The sequence below is a fragment of the Ictalurus punctatus genome, unplaced genomic scaffold (genome assembly GCF_001660625.3).
Source record: "Ictalurus punctatus breed USDA103 unplaced genomic scaffold, Coco_2.0 Super-Scaffold_100046, whole genome shotgun sequence".
In the NCBI taxonomy this organism is placed as follows: Eukaryota; Metazoa; Chordata; class Actinopteri; order Siluriformes; family Ictaluridae; genus Ictalurus; species Ictalurus punctatus.
In genome coordinates, this window is record NW_026521087.1 from 5081832 (window position 1) to 5102737 (window position 20906).

At 40.1% G+C, this 20906-nt stretch overlaps 1 long non-coding RNA gene across 16 annotated transcripts in view; it reads right to left on the reverse strand.

Annotated features, from left to right (window-relative positions):
• LOC128630169 (uncharacterized) overlaps positions 1-20906 on the reverse strand; it is a 63656-nt gene that overhangs the window by 36464 nt on the left and 6286 nt on the right. For 4 of the 16 annotated variants that reach the window (XR_008394476.1, XR_008394471.1, XR_008394475.1 and 1 more), the window contains 9 exons: positions 15817-15945; positions 12373-12488; positions 12160-12236; positions 11977-12069; positions 11265-11333; positions 10765-10878; positions 10463-10637; positions 9836-9945; positions 8765-9709 (listed from right to left, as the gene is read on the reverse strand). This is a non-coding gene — a long non-coding RNA (uncharacterized LOC128630169). Of the gene's footprint in view, positions 1-6372; positions 8614-8764; positions 9710-9835; positions 9946-10462; positions 10638-10764; positions 10879-11264; positions 11334-11976; positions 12070-12159; positions 12237-12372; positions 12489-15816; positions 15946-20470; positions 20527-20906 lie in introns of those variants that run through there. The other 12 variants (XR_008394478.1, XR_008394474.1, XR_008394473.1 and 9 more) reach the window with 12 other exon arrangements.

Consider the following 20906-nt stretch of genomic DNA (forward strand, 5'->3'; position numbering starts at 1 on the left):
TAAATTGCTCGTAATTCCAATCCGCCTAATCCCGCTTCTATGTGTCTAGGTGCCGGTGCCAGTCGTCAGTCCCCTCTCTCTCCGTTACTGGACCTGGATCAGGGTTTGGACCTGGATCTGGATACTCATTACCAGCTTGTGCATCTCACTGCTGATATCATGATGCTACTTAACTATCTTTGCAGCACCCCCCCTAAGAATGGAGATCCGGGGTTCCCCCCTCTTCTTCGGTACAGAATCTGCCCCACGAACGTGCGTGTTGACGCCTCTACACAGTCAGACCCAGAACCCCCCTCCAGCTTCCAATCCGAGGATGATGATGTTGTCTTCTCCGATCCGGGCCCCGACCATCCGTCCCTCTTCTCACCCACCAGTCCGCCCGACTCTCAGTGGTCCGCTCACTTCACCCACCCTGATTTCCCCATGTCCCCAGGACGCACCCCATTTTCCTCCCCCTCTTACTCTCCTCCAGACTACGCACCCACCCGTCCTGTGAATTACCAATAAAATTACATTTTTACTCATACTCAATCTCCCTCGTGTTTATTTCATGTCATTTTTATCCACAACAATACCATGACTGGTGCAGTTAAAGGCAGCAGAGTGCAGTAGCACCATGTCATTGAAAGTTGGAAAGGCCTTTACCTCTACAAACAGTTCGTCACTCAGTGTGAGAAAGAGGTGGCTGCATCGGCAAAGTGCACCGAGGCTGGGGTGCTAGTCAGGCATGGAGTTTATGGAAACATGCTAACTTTATACCTTAACAGCAGCGCACCCCTCACTCACGTACTCCAGTTTTAATCAAAGGTTCACATTTCAAATTCCTGTTGGAATCTTTCTGACCATGTTCATGTACAGTTTGTATAAGATTTAGTTCCACTTATTCCTACTGATTATTGTGCAGTGTTTAACAGAGGTACAGTATATTTTGAGATGTTTACATAACCTTTGAAAATAAATTATTGGTTTTAACTTTGCTTTCTGTTTCTGTTGTAGATTTTTAGCTTATTTATTAAATGATCTGGCAGACAGAAAATGGGAGTGAGAAACTTTTGGTAGGTTTAGTATTGAGCCATAAGTTTAAAAAAAATAATAATGTTGCAGTGGCACGAAGCTCAGTAGAATTTTCTGCCATAAGTTTAATTACCCCAAAGTTCTATGATTTTGCTGTAGCAGTGACATTGATTTGGGACATCCATCCATCCAGCCATCCATTTTCTGTACCGCGTATCCTACACAGGGTCGTGGTGGAGCGTGGAGCCTATCCCAGGGGACTTGGGGCACAAGACAGGGGACAGCCCTGGATAGGGTGCCAACCTGTTGCAGGGCACAATTGCACACACACTCTCACACACTCACACACTACGGATCATTTGGAAATGCCAATCATCCTACAACACATGTCTTTGAATTGGGGAGGAAACCAGATCACCTGAAGGAAACCCCCGAAGCATGGGGAGAGCATGCAAACTCCATGCATATGATAGTTGTTGTTATTGTTATTATTGTTGTTATTATTATTATTATTATTATGAGGATCCCGTTGTGTGCTGGAGAGGCTTTTCCAGCCTGTCTCTCTACCACACCTTAAAGCATCTTAACATCACATTACAACAAATGAAAAGAACTATCAGGAACACCACAGAGGCTGCTGAGAGAGCTTCAAGAAGGCTCTGGAGGGTTATCAGCAATTTGGACATAGGCCAGGTCCAGGGAGTCTTAGGATTAAAGACCCGAAACACCCAGTGGCTCCAGGTCCCATCACTAATGAGTCCAAGAGCTCATTGCAAGATGTATGAAAAAAACATGATAATATTAATAATAAAATTAATTCATTAATTCCATAAAAATTAGAAAAGTTGGCTGGACTAGAAAAAACATGCACAATGACCATCCAAGCTGTTTTTTATTTTATTTTTATTTTATTAATTACATTATTTTTGCAGACCCAGCAGATACAGTCAGGTTCATAAATATTTGGAAATTGGCAAAGTTATTGTTTTTAAAAATATATATTTTTACCACAGTATATTGGAGTGGAAATAAAATAATATCCATATTCATTCTTTCATTCCAACTCCAATATACTGTGTTCGACAGCTAAAATAATAACTATCAAGTAACGAAGAGGAAACATTAGCATTGTCTGTACACCAAAAAAAAAAAGAGAACCTCTATGTTATGGTAGTATGAGGGTACTGGTATTGCACCTCCCCATAGTCCACCTACTCTGTATTAAAGGTCATTTTAGATCTATAGAAAAGTAGCAACTATAGAAAATATAGTAGTTTAAAAAAACAACACCCTACTACACACTCGTCTCCTCATGCTGCAAGTGCACACTGGTTTTGGCCTAGTAGGGCGAGTAAGGGAAATTGAACACAGGTTATTGGGAAAAAATAAAATGTAAAGCAAGGCAATGTTCTTAAGCATACCTCCAAAGTTGTAACAAAATGGCTTAAAGACAACAAAGTAAATCTACTCGAGTGGCCATCAGAAACACCCTGACCTGACTCCCAAAGAAAATTTGTGGACTGAAGTGAAAAAGCATGTCTGAGCAATGAGGCCCTCAAAACAGTTCTGTCTGGAGGAATGAGCACAAATTACAGCAAATCATGAGAAGCTTGTGGAAGGCTACCCCAAGTTCAATCAATGAACAGGCAATACCACTAAACACTAACAAAGTGTATGTAATTAATAATCTGTCATGTACATATGTTTATAGTTCATTTTCAGACATGGTTTGGTAATTCTAGACAACATGGTTCAGGTTAATTGGGAAAGACTGGAAATACAGTAAGTGAAGAAAGGAAAAGTGAAGGGATTTACAGGAAGAGATGCATGAAACACCTCACACCTATGGTTAAATGATGGGTTGGTGGTTAAATGATGGACTGATGGATTTTATCTGTATTAAATAGTGTTTTTATGAAACATCATAATAAGCAGGGAAATGAGGTAGACTGGGAAATATAGAAGTTGCCTACTACTTATTTGTGGAGGCGAGGTTTGGTTGAACACCAGTTTGTTAATGGAGGGCAGAGCCGGGGAAAGGTGAGTGGTAAGGATCTACACCTGTGCAGGATTTTGTAACAGGTGTTCTATGTTTCAATGAGCAGGATAAAAGGGGGAGAGAGAGGACAGACACAGGAGACCCACGTGTCTAGATCTGTGCATAGTGAAATAAAATTCCTGAAAAGAGACATAAATAAAGAAGGAAAATAAAGAACTGATTTTTGAGCCTGCCCCATCTCCTCATTTTCAGTCCACCCATATGCAGAGATTTTTACTTAGTGTACTGTGTTCATGTAACCATAGAGATTAAAGCTTTTTATTTTTAAATCCACATTCATACCCAATCTTTTATAGAATTCACTGTAAACAGATTATGTTAAAACACACACACACACACAATTAGAAAACATCATTAACAGGTAAGTATCATTTATAATTTATTTCTTGCCATACCAGCATACCATAGAATAAAAAAAAGTAAAATAAATTATTAAACAAAACCAGCATGAATTCATAAAATAAATAAAACTCTGCATATTCAGTATTAGGCCTATTAAGTAATGTTCTATATTTCTCAGTTCACCTTATTCCACTGCTTCTTACAATGTTTCATAAAAACACGCACTGTAATGCACAGAAAATCCATCAGTGCATCATTTAAGCATGCAGCCATTATATCCTTTTACTTTTCCTCTCTCCACTTATTGTATTTTATGACTGACAATTAACCTGAGCCATGCTGTCTAGAATGATCAAACGCTCTGGTAATTTCCAAACCAAACTAATGTTCTGTCTCTTTTGTTACAGTAGCACACCTTATACAGTGCCTTGTACTGATATTATAACTAGAACACCACCATGAGATAATTACTATTAACTTTATGACTTTAGCAACACTCAGTTCAAAAGTTTGGAGTCACTCAGAAATTGCCTTGCTTTTGAATGAAAATCACAATTTTTAAAATAACATTGATCAGAAATACAGTCATTATTATAGCTGGATTTTTAAGGGAATATCTACGTAGGCATGGAAAGGCCCATTTTCACCAACCAGCAACTCCTGTGTTCCTGTGGCACATTGTGTTTGCTAATCTGACATTATCATGTTAAAAAGTTCATTCATCATTAGAAAACCCTTGTGCAATGATGTTAGCACAGCTGAAAACCGTTGTGCTGTTTAAGAAAGCCATACAACTGGTCTTCTTTGGGCTACTTGAGAACCTGGAGCATCAGCATTTGTGGGTTTGATTACAGTCACAAAATGGCCAGAAAGAAAGAGCTTTCTTCAGAAACTAATCAGTCTATTGTTGTTTTGAGAAATGAAGGCTGTTCCATGTCAGAAATAGAAAGAAACTGAATATATCTTACAAAGGTGTGTAGTAATCTCTTCACAGAACATGACATGAATGAAGTTGTTACTTCTATCATGCAGTTCCACTGCAGTGGCTTAGTAGGTGGCTTTGTACTCAACCTATTTGCATTAAAGTAATTAGAAATCATTTTATATTAACAATATTTTCCCCTTCACATATTGAAGCCATGGATTTCTAATAATCTGACAATTATATGAGTGTACGATATTGACCCATAGAGTAGATACAAGTAAAAAGCAGATGCAGTTTGTCAACTTTGCTCATTTATTTATCATCAGTAACCACTTCATCCTGCTCAGGGTCGAGGAGGATCCAGAGTTTATCCAGGATTAATGGGCAAGAGGCAAGAATATATCTTACATCAGTCCATCACAGGAGACCACGGACACACACACACACAGAATCACAGACTCATTCACTCCCTGGGGCAAGATAGCATAGGAGATCCACCAACCAGTAGGTCTGTGTGGTGGGAATAAACCTGGAGGAATCCTGCACAGACGCAGGGAGAAACTGCAGTTCCACATAAACAGTATCCTGAGCTCAGGATCGAATCAGGGAACATGGAGCTGTGAGGTAAACTGGTCTACATGAACCATACTCATACACAATATATGGTAAATCCACTTGGAGGAAGGAGTGGGGATGATTCATTCATTAATAATTATTAGGGCTGCAACTAACCATTATTTTCATAATCGATTAGTTGGCCGATTATTTTTTAGATTAATCAGATGGGGTCAGGGCAAACTTTCAGTACCATTTCATCTTATTTGAAATAAAATCCACAAACTGAGTGTTACTTCAGACTAAAAGTTTACACAAGTGTTTGTCCAAAACAGAAAAGAACCCAATACACACACACACACACACACACACACACACACACACACACACCAGAATGTATATTATTAATTAGGACTGTAGTTTAATTCAGTGCTTTTTGTGCAGCCATGAAAATAATGGATAAATACTATAAAATAAATATAAAATTTTGTGTTTGAATTAGACATTACAGATCTTACTCGCGCTACACATCTGTATCAGCGTGTCTACACCACGCGTGATCGCAACGCGGCCTCATTACTAACACATAACTTCCGTTATAATAAACAACAGAATTTACACTGCAAGTGTGCCGATACAGTAATGAATGACAACAGTAAGCATTTTTGTTGGGAGGTCACACCTCAATAATTTTGCGATCGTCAGTGTGCTGCAGCCCCCTGATAGGCATTTTACAATTTCTGACCTTTTTTTTTTGGCCCATTTTCCTGAATTGGAGAAGCTAATAATTATTCAAACCTTATATAGGATGTTATTCACTTTAAGGTGTAGTGTTTATATGTGGTGTTCTCCCAACAGGTTATTTTGTAGACCTTGAATTTGTTTGATAACGAGCTTTGCTTTCATTGGTTGGCTTAAAGGAGGGCGGGATCATGAGTATTCTACTTTTTTCCCCTTCTTCGCACTCTTTTTGATTATACTGTTCTATCTGCTTTTCATGCACAAGTATGTCCCTGTACTATTAAGGGGAAAAAGTGCATGTGCAAGGAGATGTACTACAAATATAATCTAGAATATAAACTTACACACATTTTTAACCAGACAACACCACAGGCTGTCAAAATGGCTGACGTGGCCAGTTTTATCCATGTTGGGCAGAAGGATAGACTGTTATCGTAACCATAGTGCAAAGTGTGAATGAGCGAGCAAAAAAACACTGATAAGACCGATTTGAAAACTTTCCAGGCTGATATTCTAACGAGCACGCTTGACCTTTGTTGATGTGAAACACTCAGCCTGCTATGGTACTATTTGATGATATCTTTTCATGTGACAACACTGAAGAAATGACACTGTGCTACAATGTAAAGTAGTGAGTGTACAGCTTGTGGAACAGTGTAAATTTGCTGTCCCCTCAAAATAACTCAACACACAGACATTACTGTCTAAACCGCTGGCAACAAAAGTGAGTACACCCCTAAGTGAAAATGTCATTTTACTGTTCAACAAACTCTCCTCCAGCCCCCTAATGCTGAGCCGCCCACAGAAGACAACGTGGTGTAACCTGTGATACATCTCCCAGCCTGAAGAGGGAGCACTGCTCAACGCATACATGCTCTCAGTGGGGGGTGGGGGAGGGACATCTGCTTTGTGACTAAGTCAAACTTTCTGTGAATATTTAACTGTTTGTCCTCATTCTCACTAATACGACTGTTTGCACAGTTTCCAACTTCATATGAATAATATTGTAGAGGTTTAATGTGTTTCTAACTGAAAGTACAAACTCTGAGACAAACTATTCATGCATTAGTGCTGCTCCAGCTTTTTAGTGTCCATCACACTTTTGTGTGAAAGCATCGCTGTGTGCACCGTTAATCCAGAGTCTGTGATTAGATTATCCACATCATGTTCAAATAAATATTTCTGTAGGAAACGCTTTAGAGCAGGGAAGCCTTACTGTGGTCCTGTAAGACTACAGTCCAGTACAGTTTGGGAATTTTCCTGAATCACACCCGATTTAAGTCCTCGGGTCATTAGGTAGGAGTGTTAGATGAGAAATCATCACACTGTGCATGATCACAGGAATTCAGGACCAGAGCCAGGCTCCCCTGATTCATAAATTAATTGTTGATGACCTTAAAGTAATTCCCAGTGAAGATTTATCATCTTTTTACAAGCATCCTTTTCACATGTAAGAAAAATAGAAATCACAGTGATTTGTACATTTGTGCTCTGCATTTCTTTCAGAGACGTGGGACTGAATTGTTGTGTATATAGGCAGTTTTTTTGTGCTCTGAAATTGACCGGACTTTTGAGAAGATAGCTGCTCATGGTTTAATTCACTTTTAAAAAGGGACTGTCAATATGAAGTGAGCGTACGTGTATCAAAAGGTGGTTGTGTTGAAGAAACCTTGTTGACCGATCTTTGCTAACTTGCTCTGTGTGCGTGTGTTTACTGGTACAACAGTGGTAGCAGATTTTCAGAGCCGAGCTTACAGTAATGAAGACGCTCAAGTGTACTTGTTTGGAAGATGTAGAAACTCGAGTCTTACATGTTAGCACAAACGTCTTTTTCCTTTATTAGGGAATTTGTGATTTGTGAAATGTGCTTTGCGTGTTATTCATGTTCAACTGGTTGTATCGGTGTATCTTTATATACACTTGTAGCAGTGTAGCTACAGTACAATAGATTTCGTTAGCAGTCATATCAATGGTCATATGAAGTGTTTGGGCTTAGATTTGGGTCTTTTTGAATCATTTACACTCTATGGCACCTTTTACGGTTTTGCTGTATGGGCTGTGTTCCAATTGATCCGTGTTTGATCATTTCCTCCCTTCGCTCAAACATTGTGTTTGAGAAGGCCTTCTTAGTTGAACGGTTGTTTTCCTCAGCTCTGGATTTAGCTGTAGGGCCCAGAGGTTTTTGGAGTTTGAAGAGGAGGCGATAAAAGATTTGGAACACAGCCCTGTTTTCCTTTCCGAGGTTCCCCGGCTTTTTCCGTCACCAGTCACCTCCTAGCCGAGCTCAATTCTGCTGCAGCTTTTTAGCCACAAGCTGCTGGTGCTTGACTTCTGAGGCCTTATCCTGTTAAGCGGCCGCACTATGGCAAAAAGGAGAGTTCAGTATGCTGACTGTATGAGCTTCAGTTGAATGTGTATGTGGTCGAACTCTTGGTAGGACAGTCCAGTATATTACAGACGAACACAGACAAAAACATCCACAAGGCTTCTACTAAATATTGTTTAATGTCCGCTCGTATGCAACTCTCCAACAGTGTCACGTCCTATCGAGAGTTTCAGTCGATGTTTATAATCTCACCCAATGGGATTTTTTTACTCTGGTGTAATTTTCTTGACCATTTTAACGCAGCATCTCTGGTGTTACTTTTGTCAAAAATGTAGAACACCAGAGACGAGGCAATGATGACGTGATCTCGTTCCTTCGTGTGTTTTTGCCTCAGATTCTGGCGACTGTTCAGACTCGGTTTGTAGCGAAATTTCAAATTCACAAATGCCTTGAACAACGTACATTTTCAACAATCCGTTTAAATCGACTGGTCCATTTCCGCTGCACGGTGGATTTGAAGGATGCACTGTGATCAGTGTGGTGACGTCTGGGAATCGAGTTTCTGAAAAGGCCACGAGTTGGAGGGTACATTTAGTTTCTAAGGACATCTGGGCTCTTGGTGTCTTTTGGATAGGAACTGCAAAACTTTTTCTATAAGGGTGAAAACAGATGCATGCTTAGATTCTTTATCTGTAGACAGTTTATCTTGCTTACTACATTGACATATGAAGTTTGGACGGGTTCTGTAGAAAGAGATTAACATTAAGGGGGAAAAAACAATGTAAAAATAAAATACTGAAAGTGAATTTGTCCTGGATTGTTTTATTTATTATTTTCCATTGGGATGTCAAAAGCTTCTTCAACTTGGCCACAAATCTAACAAAATCAGGTACATTGTCAAGTATTGCCCCAAAATACCTCTATGGTAGATAGATGTGCTCACTGATCACTTGTACATGTGCTCATTCATACAATTATCCAATCAGCCAATCATATGGCAACACCACAATGTACAACATCAAGCAGGATCAGATGAAGAGCTTCAGTCAATATTCACATCAAACACCAGAATGTAATCCAGTGATTTTATCCGCGGCATGGTTGTAGATTCTAAATGGTCTGGTTTGAGTATTCCAGAAACTGCGGCTCTCCTAGGATTTCCACACACACACACACACACTTGTGTGAAAAACATCCGGTAAGTGGCAGTTCTCGGGGTGGAAACACGTTGTTGGCGAAAGGAGAATGGCCAGACTGGGTCAAGTTAATAGGACGGCCATGGTAACATCAAATAACCTCTCTTTACATACATGGTGAGCAGAAAAGCATCTCAGGATGCACAGCATGCCAAACCTTGAGAACAGTAGAAAACCTCATTGATCCAAGATCCATTTTTAAGTATTAAGGATTTATAAAATGTGACACTAGGTTACTTCTCTATAGTTAAAAAAATTGCAAACAGGAATGTCTGTGTGTGTGTGTGTGCCCGCTTCATACTCATCCACTCCCTACTTGTGCCTGAGTGTATTCATTGAGTAAAGACAGTGTGTGCTCTTAAATGTATGTATGTGTGTGTGTGCGCATGTGTATTTAGACGGCAGTGTGAAGTGGTGTACCACTATGTGAGGAGGGAGAAGTATGCTCTGAGGATGAGGAGATGGAGCAGGATGACGTGGCCTCTCTCTGGAGCTCCTCCACGTTCTTCACGCAAAAACAATAACTCTCTCAGATTCTGATGGAGCGGCATCTACATAATCAACAAAGCACACAAACATCAGTTTCGTTTTGGGACACCGATTTTCTAAATCATTCCATTCGCTTTCTATTTATTTATGTATCATTATTAAAAGATCAATCATCAAGCCGGTGTAACCTTAATCTTTATCGCTAGCTGCTCCTGAAGTGTTTTGGAAATCGTTTCAGCCACGTCATGTTCACTCACCGTCCACTTTATTAGGAACACCTGTACGTTCATGTAGTTTTCTAACCAGCCAATCATGAAATATACAGGAATATAGAGGCATCACAAGAAAACTCCATTTCAACACATTTTTTAAAAAAAATCTCAATGTTGGACTTGAGTTTGTAATGCAGTGAGCACAACCAAGGAGTGCATTTTAAAAAGAAAACTACAATGTTGTTGAAGACTGAAACCTGTACCTACAAACTAGAACTGAAAATGGAACCACTGAAGAGTCAACAGTGTCAGAGATCCTCGTGTGTCCAGTTCCACTGTGTACGGCACTTTTTATGCTTACCGACCCATTACTCCAGCTTTTGTGTTTTTTTAGCTTTGCGCTGATAGAAATGGTTTTGTTTTTTTAAAGCAAACTTGGTGTTAAAACCCAGAAACACCTAGTAATAAAAAGTGACATTCATCATGTGTTTGAAGTGACACTGTTCAGTTATACAAGTAACTAGGTATTTTGGTATATATTGGAAACACTATTTTTGAGCATTTCCCCATAATTTCATAGAGTGTGGTTTGCAGTATAAGCACCTGAGGTCTCATGCGTGGGTTCCAGCGCACATAATAACCCACCCAGAGCTCCAGATGTGTGAGACTGGCCAGTGGATACAGCACCTGGTTTTTACAGTCCACATAGAACGGGTTAGTGAAGTCCTCCGGCTGACTGTTAACGTAGGACCACAGTGACCGTTTTACCCTGTACTTCCTAAAAACAAAAGAGAGAGAGAGACAGAGAGAGAAGTCATAAGACACTTAGACAAATTCATTTCCATTCAGGAAAATCAGACAGGCTGGAAAGCCTCCGCCCATTAGTGGAGAAATGTGGAGCGTACCTTTTCCATTCTCTCCTGCTCACTGCTGTAGAGGAATGTACCAAACAGGCAGCTGTAGGGGCGATCCAGGATGGGGATGAGAAAAAGCTCTTTGAACTCAGAAGCAGAAGGAAACTGAAAAAAGAATACAGACACTGGGTTTAACAGTGTATAGTAAGATGCTTAAATGTGGATCTGCACAATAACGCCTGAACAGATAATCAGTCTTTGTTCAGTACGGAAATTATATTTAATTCTTACAATTAGAGTCCTCGTCAAAAGTATTGGAACATCAAGGCCAATTCACTTGCTTTTGCTGTATACTGAAGACATTTGGGTTTGAGATAAAAGACGAATATGAGACGATAGATCAGAATTTCAGCTTTCATTTCCTCATATTTACATCTAGACGTGTTACACAGCTTAAAATATGGCAGCTTTTTTGAAGCCATCCTATTCATTAACTGTTCAAAAATACTGGAACGAGTGACTGATGTTTTTTTCTTGCTGGCCAGGTGTACCTCGTTAAATGGACTTTAAAGAATGAATAGCTCTGAATGTCTTCTCTTGGTTTGAGCCCTGGGTTTCACCTGTGGAGACAGCATTTGTTGTTAAAAAGAATAAACCGACAATAAGACCAGAGAGCTGTCTATGGGAGAAAAGCAAGCCATTTTGAAGCTGCGAAAAGAGGAAAAACCGGTCTGAACCATTGCACAAACATGGAGCATAGCCAAAGAACAATTTGGAATGTCCTGGAAAAGAGAGTTAGTTCTCATTATGATCTCTTACTTTATAACATTAAAATAAAACAATAGTTCCCTCACAAGCCTCTCTTTTTTCCCCCTAACTCTTGAAATTAATAAGACTTGCAATGTTACTGAGAAACTGGAAAGTGCAGTGTCCTCTCTGCCGTGACACTGGAGACTACTTCCATAAAACTTCCATAAATAGATAACTTATAAATCTTAACTAGATCACAATGATCATACGTCTTTTTCTTTAAGTGACATGTTTATAATATGTTTACGATTAAGCTTAGAATATGTATTGCGTACGCCATACTAGACCCTGTGAATGAGCTGTTACTATAGGAACGAGAACATCACTATAAAGCTGTAATTTCCCTTGCAGCTGGAATCAGAATCTTGCTGTTACAGAAATGTCTCCAACGCCTTCTGACCAATCAGATTGGAGAATTCAACAGTGTTGTGGTGTAAAGCATCAGTAGCTGACCTGTCTCATCATCTGCCACACACAGTCGATGAACTGCACAAAGAGAGGGGATCGTTCCGAGTTGGCGTGATTCTCATCTCCAAGGCCGACACGCTGAGAAACACACAGAGAGAGAAAGATGGGGTTAAATATACATGCGTTCACGCGCCCACACACAACCACGCCCTCACTGCTCATACACACCGAGGTCAGCTTGTGTCCGAAGCTGATCCACTCCTTCTCGATCAGTACCTGGAACTTGTGTCCGAAGCTGAATCTAACTGATATCAAATTATTGTGAATTATCTATATTTTACACTTTATTACCCCATATCTATCTAATATATATATATATATATATATATATATATATATATATATGGTAAATCGTGCACATCGGAGCAACTTCATCCCGACCTTTGTCTGCATTCAGGGGTGCTAAGGAGCTCCTCGACCATGCCCAATGTAAGTTACATTTTCACTGGTGCTGGCGCGTCTACCGAGTTTTGTGAGTTTTCAGCCATGTTTAGGCCCTTAAAAACGACAAGAATGCATGAAATAAACACCAGAAAATCAATAGGGCCCTGCACCTCCGGTGCATGCGCCCTCCGGTGGTCACCGGAAGCGCTGCACCTTCGGTGCTCTGCCCCAATAATAAACAGCAGATCCAATAGGGCTTTGCAGCAGCGGTGCTCGGGCCCTAAAAAGCAGAATAAAGCACCAACAGAAGACACAGAAGCACAAAGGCAAGTAAGGATAATTACAGAAACGGTTACATTACAGAGATCCCCAGTCACCAATTGTTGTAGGAAGGTGAAAGTGGCTGCGTTAAAATATTTTTACCTCAAAGTGATTGGTAGCGCGCACACACACACACACACACACACACACACACACACGGTGGAAAGGGTGTAGCAAAAATCATGCAACTATTGTGGGAAAAAGAGGGGGAAAAAACCCTGATACTTTGTACCTGATGCATCATCTTTTATAATTGTGATTAATGGTCCGTTAGAGAAGAAAAAATTCAGTTCCATTCTTTGATTACTTATTTGGCATACAGTGAATATTCACACTTTAAGGCCATGTGGAACAATTTCCAAAATGCATTTAAATGGGGTAAATTGTGTACATTGAACCGAGAGTACTAGACATGTTTGCTAAAAGCAACACAAAGGCTTTATTCACACTGCAGGAATTTTATATTGTGTGTTTAGATTTTTTCTTTTAGACAGACTGTTCAACTGCAAATTTGTTCTGGTGAATGAGAGGCATTCAAAATCTTTCTGCAGAACTCTGTTGAAGATTCTGTACATCAGAGATTCATCTGAACTTCAACAAAACATTTCACATGTATAGAGTTCTGTCTACGGTCATCAAGTAATCACATTTATAAGTTTATTTATTACCTCTCCCCTCTGTTGGCTCAAATTTAGCCTATTACCCAAAAACACTTAAAATTCAACATAGAAGCCAACACTCACATCTACCTCTGAGCCCAGTTGGAGATAGAAAAAAAATACACCAGCCGTGAGTGAGAAGAAGCAAGGGTCCAGCTTTATTGTTCCGTTCCACCACACGAGATCCACACCGATGAGAATTCTCAGAAGTGATGAGCTTAAGCTCCTGCATATCCTCCATACTGTCCTGCATATCCTACTATTCTGTTTTTTTATAGAGAGTTTCTCTATTACAATAAGATTATTAAAGTTATTCATGTGTGTGTATGAGAGCGAGAGAGTGTGTGTGTATGTTGTGTCTACTTGCCCGCCCTTGACTGTACGAGCGTGTGTGTGTGTGTATTAGCACTCCTCAGCTCAGCTCGTATACCTCTTTTTGACTTTTTTGACTACTACTGCTCTTAAAGATCTTTAAAGTGTAATTCCAATTTGTCAATGTCCGCCTAATCCCGCTTCTATGTGTCTAGGTGCCCGTCTTTTCTTCTTCTCCCCTTTGCTGGATGCTAGGTCTCCCTTATGTTTATTTTATGACATTTTTTATCCACAACACCTCCCTGATGGATATTTACACCCCCCGTTGCCTCAGCAGAGGAAAAACCATCATTGAGGACAGCTCTCACCCTGGCTCTGATCTGTTGCCCTCAGGGAGACGTTACAGGTGCATCAGAACAAGGACTAATAGATTCAAGAATAGTTTTTTCCCCAAAAGCTATAATCATTCTAAACACACATGTACTGATTTCACAGTATAGGTATATAGTGTCTCAGAACTGTGCATTTTATAGTACCCCCCACTTAACCATAGTTAAGGGCCAAATCTCCACCATTCTGAAAGCATAAAGTACGTATTCATGTGTAAACAAACATGTGTTTTATCTATGGAAAATAAATGAACATTAGAACAGATTTACTTGTCTCTGACTGAACAAAGCAGGCCATATTAAACTGGGTTAAATATACAAATCCACACAGTTCACCAGTCCAATAGAATCTGTACAACACGTTAGCAATACTTCTGCTCTGTTTAGACCCAGAAAATATAAAATACTTACTTTAGTATGAAATTTCTGTCGAGTGTCTACCATGGGGTTGGGATTTACGGTCTGTGAACACGTGCAGGAAAAGCAACCCACACGTGCAACCCTGACCGAGTGAGAACGACTCAAACGATTCAAGAAGAGGATTCTGAATCGGTTCATTTAAAGAATCATTACCAAAGCCGCTTATCTTACTTCGATGGTTTGATAACAACAGCCCGTCTTACAGAGTGCTGCAGGAATGAGTCGTGAAACCCAGAAACGAGTCAGCGTATTAGCACTTCCGTCAATGGGGTTTTGGGTTAAATGCCGGAAATAAGGTCTGTGGTGAACACAAGCTCAAGATGTTTTCACGTTTATCTCGACACACAGCCTAGTGAGAGACTTTTTATTATTTTAAGGTACATTTCCTGAAGAAAATGTGAGTGGTGCTTGCCGTGGCAAAATTCAGATCGGGTGCCAATACTTTTGAGAACTGCCCGTGAAGGGCGCCAATAGTTTTGAGAGCTGGACGCATAGGGCGCCGATAGATTTGACAGCCGGACGCATAGGGCGCCGATAGATTTGACAGCCGGACGCATAGGGCGCCAACAGATTTGAGAGCTGGCCGCGTAGGGCGCCAAAAGATTTGAGAGGCGGCCGCGCAGGGCGCCAATACTTTTGAGAGGCGGAGATCTAAAAATAGTAGTGCTACACAAGCTTGGTCGCAGTCGTGTTGATTAAGGAAAGCTACAAGGTTACAGATGTGAGGTTCTGACCTTTACGGTACAGTGAGGATGAGCAGAACATCTACACAGCAGGGAGCTGTGAATAGACTCAGTGTCTGTGGACTCGTGTACACACAGTTTGGTGAGATTATGCTACAGGAACAGTCAAAATACACCGTGGCCTTGAATGTTTTGGCCCCGTGGTAAACACTGAACAATCACAACTACTCTGTTGAGAGCGAGAAATGACCTCACAGAGTGGTGCGTGTTGACGTCCATTTTATATAGTTACTGTTTCTGATAGAAAATCGATCTCCCTCGCGCGCTCTCAATACTGCACTGTAACAGTGTGGGACAGAGACCCAAACAGCAAGGTGAAAATGATCTCTCTGCAAAACATGCGTAAAAGTCGTTTAAACAGATTACACAGGGTCTCTTTTTCCTGCAAGGGGTATGTCAACTTCCGACCAGAACTATATACCCAACCAGCTACCAACACACACACACATGCGCACACACACATGCGCGCACACACACTAATTCAGCCACTTAAAAACAGCAAGGACTTTTATAAACAATTAAAAATAGACTATAATATGAACATTTTAACAAATTAATAATAGCGCAAAAACACAGCAGTTAAAACACTGTAAATACCCTCCTTTATCAAAAGTCTGCTCTTGCGCCCACACTCTCGATCTGATGCCAGCTGGAGCCGCCTCTTCATGGTCCCCTCGACCTCCATCTCTGCAGCTTTAGCCGTGAGGAGGTTTCTATGAACTGCAGCTTTGGAATAAAGCAACACATATCGTACAGTCATTATGAATCTTAAGCATTAATTACACTTATACCACGGTCAGTGTGAATACTGGATCCTGATTGGCTGGAAGGTGTGCATTATACGGTGAGGGGAAAAAAGTATTTGTTCCCCTGCTGATTTTGTACGTTTGCCCACTAACAAAGAAATGATCAGTCTATAATTTTAATGGTAGTTGTATTTGAACAGTGAGAGACAGAATAACAAAAAAAATCCAGAAAAACGCATGTCAAAAATTAAAAAATAAAAGACACCTGGGAGCCAGAAATCTTTCTGATTGAGAGGGGGTCAAATACTTTTACCTCATTAAAATGCAAATTAATTTATAACATTTTTGACGTGCGTTTTTCTGGATTTTTTTGTTGTTATTCTGTCTCTCACTGTTCAAATAAATCTACCATTAAAGTTATAGACGGATCATTTCTTTGTCAGTGGGCAAACGTACAAAATCAGCAGGGGATCAAATACTTTTTTCCCCTCACTGTAACTGTTTATTGCACAGGTAATTCCAGCCAGTTTGATCACCGTGATCATTCCTAAATCTTATCACACTACTTTATCTCTGTGTCTGATTTACTTCAGACAAAATTCCAGATCTAACCACCTAACTTATGGAAATTAAAGTTTATTTTAAACTACTTTTTTCTTTCCAGTTTCATTTTTATTGAACATTTCTCCTGAACACGTCTACATGTCAGCTGAACATCACCTTTTCTCTTCTCTCCTCCCCTCCCTTTCCCAAGGAAAACAAATTGAGCAACACACAGCAGTAAACATTCACAGGTTTTTCTTCTTTTTTCACTAACAAAGGAAAACAAAATTAAAAATGCAGAAAACCCGCCCCCCGCCTCATCATGGATACCCAATAACTGTCGCTGGTTATAAAGATATTGTAAAATTCAACAACAGGCACAAAAATTTAAGTGGGAAGTGTCTAACTCCATAAAGTATACAATAAAGGGATGCCCTTTATAAAAAAACTTGTCCGTACAACCATTCATCCTATATGTTATTTTCTCGAGTTTCAGAAAAAACATCACGCCCTTTAGCCGCTGGGAGACAGATGGGTATTTAGCAGACTTCCACTGCAACAGTAGGGAACGTCTTGCTATAAGGGATGTGAAAGCAAAAACATTCTTTTGTATCAAGCTCAATGGAACTGAGGCATCAGGAATCCCAAATACAGCAATCAATGGACAAGGATTTAAATCTACCCTGAGAATAGTGGACATGATGGTAAAAAAACAGTCCAAAACCCATGGAGATCAGGGCAGAAGAAAAACCTATGGCCAAGATGACAGGGAGAGCCATGGCATTTATCACACTTGTCCTCTACGTCCGGATACATCACAGAAAGTCTCGACTTGGACAGATGGACTCTGTGTAAAACTTTGAACTGGATGAGTCCAAGACGAGCACAGGAAGTGGTAGACTGTACCCTCCCTATAGCACGTTCCCAACACCCCTCACTTATCTGTACTCCTAACTCCGTTTCCCACGCATTCCTAACTTTGTTACACGACTCACTACCTAACGCCAGAATGAAATCATAAATCCTAGAAATCATTCCTCTCTGATGTGGATTGTTTGAAAACAAGCTTTCCCAAGCCTGTTCAGGAGGCGCAGAGGGGAAATCAGGAAAACATCTAGAAACGAAATTCCGAATTTGAAAATACCGAAAAAAATGAGTCACAGGGAGGTCATAAGTGTATGCCAGATTGGCAAAGCTATCGAACACACCTTCGTGATACAGATTTCTAACTTGTTCAATACCCTTGTCATCCCACACTGAGAATGTGGAGTCCAAACACGATGGAGGAAATAGATGGTTGTTGACTAAAGGACACAAAGAGGATGCACCTACAAATTTAAAGCGCCGTCTAAACTGATACCAAGTCATAAGTGTTGAGGACAACTAGATTATCAGTATATAGGGAGAGTTTTGTAGGTAAAGAGGAGTAAATAAAGCAGGTAAAGAGGATTCCCTACACGACAATAGTTCCAATTTAGACCAAGAAGATCCAGGAGATTTAACCCAGTAGCAGAGTTTATGGATGTGCGCAGCCCAGTAATAGAATTGAAAATTGGGTAATGCAAGTCCTCCACTAAGTCTACATTTCTGCAATAATTTACTAACCCTTGGTGGCTTCCCTCCCCAAATAAAAGTACTAATTATCTTATCCAATGAATCGAAGAATGATTCTGGCAGAGAAAGAGGCACTTGCTGGAACAAGAAAAGAAACTTCGGTAATATATTCATTTTGACGACATTGATCCTGACAATTAGAGAAAGGGGTAAGTTACCCCAATCTGAATGTTAGATTTAACCTTTGAGATAAGGGGAGTGAAGTTAGCTGATGAAAGATTAGATAGAGAACGTGTCACGTTGATACCTAGGTATTTAAACCCTTACTGACTAAATCGAAACGGTAAATCTGACTGTTGGAGAGAAAATGCTGCAGTATTGACAGGAAAACAGTCGCTTTTATCCAAGTTTAATTTATAACCAGAGACAACACCGAAGGATTCCAGAACAGCCAAGACAGCAGGCATAGAGGCAACAGGATCGGTTACATACAATAACAAATCATCAGCATATAGCGACAATTTGTATTCTACACCGTATAGAACTATTCCTTTAAACAAGGGAGAAGATCTTAATGCGATAGACAGAGGTTCGATAGCGACAGCAAAAAGCAGAGGGGATAAAGGACAACCTTGACGAGATCGTTTGTCTGAACCCTGGCATTAGGGGTTGAGTAAAGGAGGCTAATCCAAGAAATAAACTCATCCCCAAATCCGAACTTCCTCAAGACTGCAAACAAATACTCCCACTCAACCCTATCAAATGCTTTTTTCAGCATCTAATGAAATCACAATCTCAGGAAGCACTGCCGAATGCTTTGAATAAATTATATTAAAGAGCGTACGGGTACTGAAAAACATCTGACGTCCCTTTATAAAACCCTTCTGCTCTTCACATATAATATAAGGGATAATGTCCTCTAAACGAGATGCCATTACTTTCACCAACACCTTTACATCTGCATTAAGCAGAGACAGCGGCCTATAAGAACCACAGGAGGTTGGATCCTTACCCTCCTTAAGAAGCAGAGCTATCGTGGCTTGTGTCAGAGTCAGAGGCAAAGACACATTCCAAGGATTCGTTGAACACAGATAAAAGCAATGGAGCTAATTTTCCGATAAACATTTTAAAAAATTCAACTGGAAACCCGTCCGGGCCAGGAGCTTTGTTAGATTGCATAGTTTTAACTGAATTCAAATTTCTTGAAGAGAGTGGGGAGTCCAGTTGCATGGCAGTATTCGAATCAATAACAGCGTTAAAAAGGTCTTGAAGAAATGCATTCACTTTAGTATCGTCTGCAGGAAATTCAGATTTATAAGGTGAAGAGTAAAACCATTTAAAAGTAGCATTAATTTCCATGGGCTCTGTAGTGACGATATTATGAGTGTTTTTAACACTAGGTATGAGACGGGAAGCGGCCTGTCGCCGTAGCTGACGTGCCAGTAAACGACTCGGCTCATCGCCATGTTCATAATATGAACCAGGAGTACGTAACAACAAGCGTTCCGCCTCTTTAGTCGAAATAAGATTGAATTCTGCCTGTAAGTCGATTCGCTGTTTAAGAAGTTCTGGAGAGGGGTTCAACGCACATCTTTGATCGAGACTACTGATCGCAGATGTAAGTTCATTAACCCTAGCAGTGCGCTTTAAATTACAGAGAGTGGAGTAAGAAATAATCTGCCCTCTGATATAGGATTTAAGTGTCTCCCATAACAATGAATAAGAGGTGGAGTCATTCTGACTGAAGAAAAGAAAGTCATCCATAGAAGTAGAAATGAACTCACAGAATTCACTGTCTGCTAAAAGAAGAGAATTAAATCTCCAAGGCGGTGGGCTACGTTTATAAATAGAAAGATGAATATCTAATTCATGATCGCATGGTCAGAAATTACAATACCCAAATAGTCAGAAGAAACTACACAAGAATCAAGAGTGCTGTCTATAAAAAATAATCAATCCTCAAATAGGATTTCAATAGGATAGCACCTGGGAGAAGAAAGAAAACTTTTTAAGAGCAGAGTTACGGGATCTCCAGGGATCAACGAGACCGTTCTGACCCATAAAATCGGAAAATGTTTTAGACATTGCAGATTGATTCAGAGTACGGGGATTAGACCGATCAAAGTTTTGGTGAATTACACAGTTTAAATCTCCACCGAAAATCTACAGGTGAGTATTTAAAAAGGGAGATTGCTCAACAATCTATTAGCAAATTCCACATCATCAAAGTTTGGAGCGTGTACATTTACCAACAACACCTGTCTTTGCATCAGAGTACCAGCAACTATAATATATCTACCGTTCACATCAGCAACAACGTTAGTGGAGGAAAACTGTGACCTTTTGTCAATTAAAATAGCGACCCCTCTTGCTTTCGAATTAAAGTTCGAGTGGAACACTTGACTCACCCAAGGGCAGAGTAACCTTTGATGATCTTTAATACTTTAAGATGTAGGTGCGTCTCCTGTAAAAATACTATATTGAAGTTTAAATGTTTCAAATGTATAAAATCCTTAGATGTCTTGACAGGATTACCCATACCTCTGACGTTCCAACTAATAAATCTTAAAGGCGTGCCTGTCCCAGCTATGCTGGGATCCATATGACTACTAACCATTTAAATAAAGTAAACCAGAGAAATATAAATAGCCAATTAGAGCCGAAGTGGGACCTCCCAAAGTTTATTTTAAACTTCTAATCAAAGTTTGCACTTCTAAACCAATGACAGCTTTAACGTTATTAATTGTGGAAAGACCATGGTATAGGCGGGGTAATCCATGGCTAGGTGTGCATTAAACGATTTGAACGAGTGGTTCTTTTCCTCCACATCATGCATTAAATCGT